The following is a 7,975-nucleotide window of genomic DNA, read 5'->3' as shown; positions in this document are numbered from 1 at the left end:
CTCTTTCATTCTCCCTCCATTTTTCTTGCACACCGATTCTCTTTCTTCAGCGTCATGGTAGTGCTGACATGTTAATGTTGACTCGCAGCTGCTTTTGTGTGTCTGTGTTTGGAAGCGGTGGTAGAGAAGAGGTGGCAAGCCTTACAGATAAGACACAGAAAGAGAGTCAGTCGAGATCAGTGTTGTAGTCGAGTCAATAAACTTCGAGTCCGAGTCCAGTCTCGAGTCCCCAATGTTCAAGTCCGAGTCATTAAAGAAAATTTCGAGTCGAGTCCACCACTGATCCGAGTCGAGTCCGAGAACAAAACTCCAACCGCACCATTTGATGGTGGCTGTTGCTGCCTTTATGTGAAAGTGTCTCTGCTACTGTGTCGGACTAACGTTACTGCTTAACTGCCCTGTTTTAGTTAATAGGCTACAGATAAAAAGCTTGTTCATCGTTCAGCAAGCCCCGCCCACTATCAACAGGGCAAATAACATGAGAGAGAGTTAACACTAGCTAGTTCATCGCTCAGCAAGCAAGCCCCGCTATCAACAGGGCAATGAACATAACGTGTCACTTCCTTCTCTGGATGGAGTCTTGCCAAATGACGATCAAAGTTCGAGGTTGTTCCCGTCGTCTCCTCGAATGTTCTTCTACATGTTGAAAACACATAGCAGTGCATTTTTTCCCACTGCACGAGAAGCCTGTATAAGCAAAATGGACAATCCTAGGGGCTTCTCTCCAGGCATTTTAGCGCCATTAACGTTAGTTTGTTCCTGAACATGACGTATGAACAGGTGAATGTGCATTCTCTTGCACAAAATTAGTATAATAATCTCATCTCATTATCTCTAGCCGCTTTATCCTTCTACAGGGTCGCAGGCGAGCTGGAGCCTATCCCAGCTGACTACGGGCGAAAGGCGGGGTACACCCTGGACAAGTCGCCAGGTCATCACAGGGCTGACACATAGACACAGACAACCATTCACACTCACACCTACGGTCAATTTAGAGTCACCAGTTAACCTAACCTGCATGTCTTTGGACTGTGGGGGAAACTGGAGCACCCGGAGGAAACCCACGCAGACACGGGGAGAACATGCAAACTCCGCACAGAAAGGCCCTTGCCAGCCCCGGGGCTCGAACCCAGGACCTTCTTGCTGTGAGGCGACAGCGCTAACCACTACACCACCGTGACGCCCCAGTATAATAATCAGTGTAGATATAAATATATTATGCCAAGTTATTATGGCATGTTACAAAAAAAATAGAGAAAAAAATCCAAGTCCTCGTCTCCAATTTACGAGTCCGAATGCTGTTAATGCACGAGTCCAAGTCCAAGTTATCGGTGCTCAAGTCCAAGTCAATTCATGAGTCCTTAAAATTAGGGCACGAGTCGGACTCGAGTCCAAGTCCTGGACTTGAGGACTACAATCCCAGTCCAGGGTTTCTGTGGAGTCTTAAAAAGTCTAAAATTTGATAATCCTAATTTAAGGCCTTAAAAAGTCTAAAATGCAAGCATATTTTGCATTAGGGCTGCACAATTAATCGAATTTAATCGAAAATTGTGATTTTGGCTGCCACGATTAAATTAAATGAAAATCGCGATTTATTTCCATTTAAAATGCGAGCTCTGCTGCATATCTGATCAAGCACTTTTTGACCAGTACTCCGCCAAACCATTAGGGGGCGAACCGACGCATGTAAGGTTTCATTACTCCGCCTAAATAAGCAAGCAAGCCAAGTGCGCAGAGCTTCAGTGCAGCGGTATCCAGTGTTGCCAGATTGGGCGGTTTTAAGTGCATTTTGGCAGATTTAAACATATTTTGGGCTGGAAAACGTCAGCAGTGTCTGGCAACACTGGCGGTATCTTCTTCAAGGGGTGATAGCGTGAGAGTAGGTAACAGATTGAGCGTATTAGCACTGGAGACAATGCTGTGACCTGCCTTCGCTCATGTTTAAAGCCAGAGCATGTTGATAGGCTGGCCTTTCTAGCTAAAAACTTGTAGGCCTCAGTATAATGCTATGTAATTGTTACAATTGAGTTTTCAGTTCCTTCATCCTTTGGTAATTTCTTGGATAAATTTCATTTATTTGTCATTTGGAAATCAGAATTTCTCTTTTAAATTTCATTCTGCACTGAAAGCTGTTCATATTGTTTGTTTGAATATCGTAAAATAAAATTTAAGTGATTTCCCTAACATCAAGAATAATCGTGATTAATAATCGTGATTACAATTTTGATCAAGATAATTGTGATTATCATTTTTTCCATAATCGTGCAGCCCTATTTTGCATTGTAGGTCTTTAATGTAATTTTGTGAAGTCTTAAATCCTTATGTCCATTTACCCCATTCGCTTTTTTTTGTTAAATGCGTAGGTGATATTCATAATTAGTCATATAAGCTAGGCCTACTTAGTATCAGTAGGCTACGCTGCAAACTACAAATGAGACACAGTGGAATCCGGCGTCTAGCCCGGTTGGCATGGTGATGCACAGGGCATGGTACACGCGCATTTAGACAGTAGAGCCTAAAAGAAGCGAGGGAGATTGTCACGGTTTGTAGCAAAATGGGCAAATCCAAGTTTAACGACTGCTGGCTTGAACGCAATGCTTTCGTAGACTGGTTAAAACGTGTACCAAACAATCCGTTTGAGGCGTACTGCACATTGTGCAAAAGAACACTCAAACTCGGCACCCTGGGTGTAAAGGCACCGGAATCGCACGCAAAAGCGGAGAAGCACCAGGCTGCCCATAAAAGTCTGCAACAATCGCATGCCATCACTCAGTTTTGTTCACCGTTGTCAGGTCCAAGCACATCTCGAGACGGTGTATCAGCTAACTCCGTGCGAACTGTCACGTTACAACACACAAACCGTACGGAATCGAATGCCTCATCCTCAAGTGATTTGCGGGATGTCTTTTGCTGCGTTCATGTGCTATGGGAAGATGATATTTTCCAGTTGGGAAGTGGTATTTACTAGGGCTGTAACGATATGCGTATCGAAATCGAAATCGCGATACGCAGAGCCACGATCCGTATCGCGAAACAAGAAGGCAGAATCGCGGTACACCCTTTCAAACTTCTCCTCAGCCCAAAAACAGAGGCGCTTCCAAACTTCAATTTATGAATACTTTACTTTTTATTTAAATTACATTTTAAACTTACTTAAATTACTTTTTTTTTTAATATCTATTAGTAAGTCGTTTTTTCGCCGACCTGCGACAATCTTCTGCGAGTCACGCAACGTCCACACTCGCCACTGGCAACCATATGGCGTCCCTGGCCACCAGAGCATTCATTTCTTTTAAGCGGTCGCCATTCTGGTTGCGACGCGGGGAGCGAATCTGTAAACAAGCAGCTCATTGGCTGGCTAGGTGTGCCACAAGCCAATCACAATCACTTGACCGGAAAGGCATGCAGTGTTGCCAGATTGGGCAGGTTTAGGTGCTTTTTGGCTGGTTTTGAACATATTTTGGGGTGGAAAACGTTAGCAATATCTGGCAACACTGAAGGCATGTCTGCTTGGGCGGAAGCCTTCTGCGGCAGTTACATTTTGACATGCGAGCAATGTTTCACCATAAAAATTCCGTAATTTCCATCTGTTTTCCGCGATCACAGAAAATCATTGGCCCTATGAGAGTGAGACAGTGAGAGAGCCCCCCCCCCCCCCCCCCCCCCAAAAAAAAATCTTAACGGATTTACACGATTTGGAAAAATGACTTTTTCAGAACCGAAAAAAACAGAGCTTCCGGCTCAACAGTATTATTTTGAGAAATAAAACAATCTTTGGATATACATTTGTTCATTTTTGCAGACATATTACTCATTCTCTGCAGTGGTCTGAATTATTTGTTATTAAATAGTTAATGTAAGTAAGTAAATGTTAATAAGTAAAATTTACTACTTTAAAAAAACATTTTTAAAAAAATCGTGGGTGTATCGAATCGTGGGTCAAAAATCGCGATACGAATCGAATCGTGAGTTGGGTGTATCGTTACAGCCCTAGTATTTACCAGTGTGTTGTGTTCACATGCTTTTGTTGTTGTTGACAAAGGACGCGGACTGCTAGTTAGCAATAGTTAGTTAGCTATCGTTAGCAATAGCGTCTGCTCTGGATAGGTAAAAACAAACCATAACAACACATTTTTAAAGGAAACGGATTTCTAACGTATTATATTACACTTGTTAATGACGCAACATTGCATAGACACCAAAAACTACCCACTAGTACTAGTAAAAAAAAACTTTAGTAGCGTACAATGCTTACCATTCAAGTGTCTTGTACCGCTCGCCGCCATGTTGAAAAGGTTAAAGTTCATCTCATCTCGGCAACTCGTGTATCAAAATTTTCTACGAGTTGCCCAGTGGAAAATACCACAAGAGGGGACGTTCATGTGTGCTTTCCATGTCGGCGTTTGGTATTTACCATAATTCCCATAGCACATGAACGCACCATTTGGCTCCACTGCAACTTTAAAAGCCGAAGTGTTGTGGATTTTAAACACAGTGACAATGCATCACTCATATAAAAGCAATGACAAGATTGGGGAGCTTTTTCAGGCCATGTTTCCCGATTCTAACATTGGCCAAATGTTCCACTGCGGCAATGTAGTTCTCTCTCTCGATCTCTCTCTCTCTCTATTTAATCAATTTGTTAATGATCTAGCGTAATGCAGTGGTTTTCAAACTTTTTCAAACCCTTTCCTAACATCCCTTTCTCCCTCTCTGACCCCACACCCCAACCCACCCATTTTAGTCGGTTTGTCAATGATCTAATGCCATAACGTTCCACTTCATGCTTGGTTTCTGTTCCTCAAGAGCGCACCCTAGGGATGTAATGAGTTTATTGGTGAATGATAATAAATTTTGTTATTTTGAAAGTAATTCAGGCTCTCCCAATTTTCTTTATTTTTTTTTGTGCGGCATAAGTCTTAAATTTAACCTGTTATGGTCTTAAAAAGGTCTTAAAAAGTCTCAAGCCTGCAGAAACCCTAGCTTGGCAAGCCAGACTAAATGTGAATATTTAGTCTGGTCTCGGTCGTAGACATTTCCGAAGGGTGTGGGTAGGAACAACCCGCTGTCTTTCAAACTGTCTCTGTGCATATAGGCCAACGCTCTGACCAATCAGCGCAACAGTGACTGTGACGTAGTCAGAGCGACAGAAAGCAGTGGGGGAGGCCTTGAAATAAATAATTTTTCAAAATGCGTATTAATTAATAAACAGGTTCTAGATATTAAGAAGTTTGGAGATAATGACCACAAGTTTGGAGTCTGTACCACATACTTAACATACACTTTTTTTTTCAAGTGTTTTTCAAGGGTTTGCTTAAACTGTTTGAGAGTTTTTATTTTTATTTAGTGGTGTTTGGTGAAATAATTTCCCTTAAATTTAAAATAACGGGAAAATAAGAAACAATCAAAAAGTAATGTTTCAAAGCTGTTTATTAATTCTTCGTACTGCACAAACTAGCCCATCCTTTTGGCTACGAGCGGAGCCAGCTGGTAGATCAGACTTTTGCCATAGCCGGTCGGCAAAACAGCGAAAACGTCCTTCTTGAAAAGGAATGAGCGGAGAGCCTCTTCCTGCTCATGTTTCAACGAAAACTCCAAGTCTAATTCTTCTAAAACTGATTCCAAAGCGGAGTCAAACTAGCGCTATTCACTAGCGGTAGCCATCTTTCCTGTTGTGCTTTCTCCAGCGTCGTGCAGCTTTGTCGTCACTCCTGCAAAAGCGTGCCCAAAGAATCCAAACAAAAACCTTACGTTGTGATTGGCGGGCACGATTTGATGCCCGGGGTGTTTTGTTGATATGGTGCGAGGCTAGACCCACTCGTAGGCAAAAATATTTTTGGCCGCTAGGTGGGTGGGTCTAGTTTACTAGGCTACAGAAATCCTGCATAGTCTCGATGTATCACAAACAGAGATTAGGGACACGTGCCCTCCATAACGTCATCACATTCCCTGAATTTCACTTCAACTACAAAAGAGACCGAAATGAACAGATTTCATCAACAGGCAACCAACATGGAAGAAAGTGCCATTCTTAAGTGTTTAGTCTGCAGCTCGACCTCAAGAGAAAAGCAAAGCTTAAGATGATTCAACAGCCGAGAAGAACAGAAATAACACAAGTGGGGAGAAAAGTCTCAAAATTGTTCACATCTGGAAGTTAAAACTTCTGTGGTGAGTTCAAAGCCACTCTGAAAACACAAACGGCCTATTTTTGCAAGGAGGAAACTAAAAAAAAAGAAGGAAAGAAACAAAGAAAAGGGGGAAATGGAGAGAAAACCAGAGAAAATTATAGCCCACTATTTCTTTGCTCAGGAATTCTCAGGCTTGTCTAAAATCCAGAAATGTGACAAATTCAGGTGAGTTTTAAAAACGACAATCACAAAAAAAAAAGAAAGCCCAACTGTGATAACGATAGAACGTTTTTCTTTGCTTATTTTTGTAATCACATCTCATTTTACGATCGCGTGATCACATCATTAAGTCTTCTCCAGTCATCTATATCCAGTCATATCCATTTCCCTCATACTAACAAAATCACCACAAACATGAACGGCTGCCAGTGCGCCATCAAGAAATAACTGCCTTCTTTTATTTACACGAGCTAACAGATGCCTTTGGCTGGCTAGCGTCAGGCTGATCAACCAGCGAGAGACGGGAAGAATTCCATCCTCCACCCACTAAAGCGAAAACTATCACTATTGTACCTCTTGGGATCCCTTTGAAAAAAAAAAACAACAACTATATGATTAAAAAGGCTAAATGCGGTTATTTAGGGCTGAATAGAATTTCACATCGTATAAATGCTGATAAGAATTCCGTCCCACTTGACCAGTTCTATTTAATCAATCTTAAAAAAGGAACATCTTGACACTAATCATAAAAAAACCCAATCATGCAATCATGTGAATGTGTATAAGAGAAGAAATGAACAGATAGCCATCTTGACACAATTGCAATCTGCAACGTGAACGATGATTGTCTTCAGCAGATTCATTATCTTGTCTGATTTTATCTCTTTAACTAATAGGGGAAAGTAAGGGGAAATTGTACCGTGTGGCAAGCTGCATACCTGTGAATTGCAATTTAAATATGTGCCGTGAAGCTTTCACATCCTGTCTCATCTGGCTGTTACTAATGCATTCGTTGACGTGGTTTGCTGATGTTACGCTGGGCAACATTATTCACACTCCTCTCTAGACCTCTGGTGCTAAATAAAGCCTGGTGATGTAGCCAGAATTGTCAATGTCGTCGGTTATGTCTGCTTTGTATCCACACAGCGAAACCACATAATGTGTCAGTGTCAGTGGGTGAGGACTTGAATTAAATCCTGGCAGTGGACAGATGTATCAGGCATATTGTCAAGAAGAAGAAGAAGCTTTTATTTGTCACATGTACACTCAAGCATAGAGTGAAATTCCTCTCTGCATTTCAAGTGAGCAATGAGCACACACACATACCCAGAGCAGTGGGCAGCTATGCTACACCACCCCGGGAGCAGTTGAGGGTTAGGCGCCTTGCTCAAGGGCACTTCAGCTGCCCCATGTTAACCTTCCTGCATGTCTTTGTGCTGTGGGCAGAATCAGAGGGGAGAACATGCAAACTCCACACAGAAAGGCCCCCGTCGGCTGCTGGGTTTGAACTCAGAGCCTTCTTGCCGTGAGGCGGCAGTGCTAACCACTACACCACCATGCTGCCCAAGAGTGAACAACTACTTCATATGTGTTCAGGCTATTTGTTTTTTCTTTTTAATTTATTTATAGCTGTTTTTAAATTTTTTTAATAGGTGTGGACAAACTACGTTCTGCATGTTCGCGGTCCCCAGTATTTCTTTTCTTCTCTCATTTAACAAACAGAAAGAAACAACCCTCCTCGCTATCACAATAATACCCTGTCCACACTAGGGATTTTGTACCGATACGATACTACTTTTGTACCGCAACACCTGTCCACACTAGCAACTATACTGGTACTGTAGCGG

At 42.2% G+C, this 7,975-nt stretch overlaps 1 protein-coding gene across 4 annotated transcripts in view; it reads left to right on the top strand.

Moving 5' to 3' along the window:
- The window catches only part of ncam1a (neural cell adhesion molecule 1a), a 780,402-nt gene that overhangs the window by 6,134 nt on the left and 766,293 nt on the right, over window positions 1–7,975 (top strand). The gene's annotated exons all lie outside the window — the stretch shown is intronic.

This window comes from Neoarius graeffei, chromosome 12, assembly GCF_027579695.1.
Source record: "Neoarius graeffei isolate fNeoGra1 chromosome 12, fNeoGra1.pri, whole genome shotgun sequence".
Classification (NCBI taxonomy): domain Eukaryota; kingdom Metazoa; phylum Chordata; class Actinopteri; order Siluriformes; family Ariidae; genus Neoarius; species Neoarius graeffei.
This window is presented reverse-complemented; position numbering and strand designations above follow the sequence as displayed.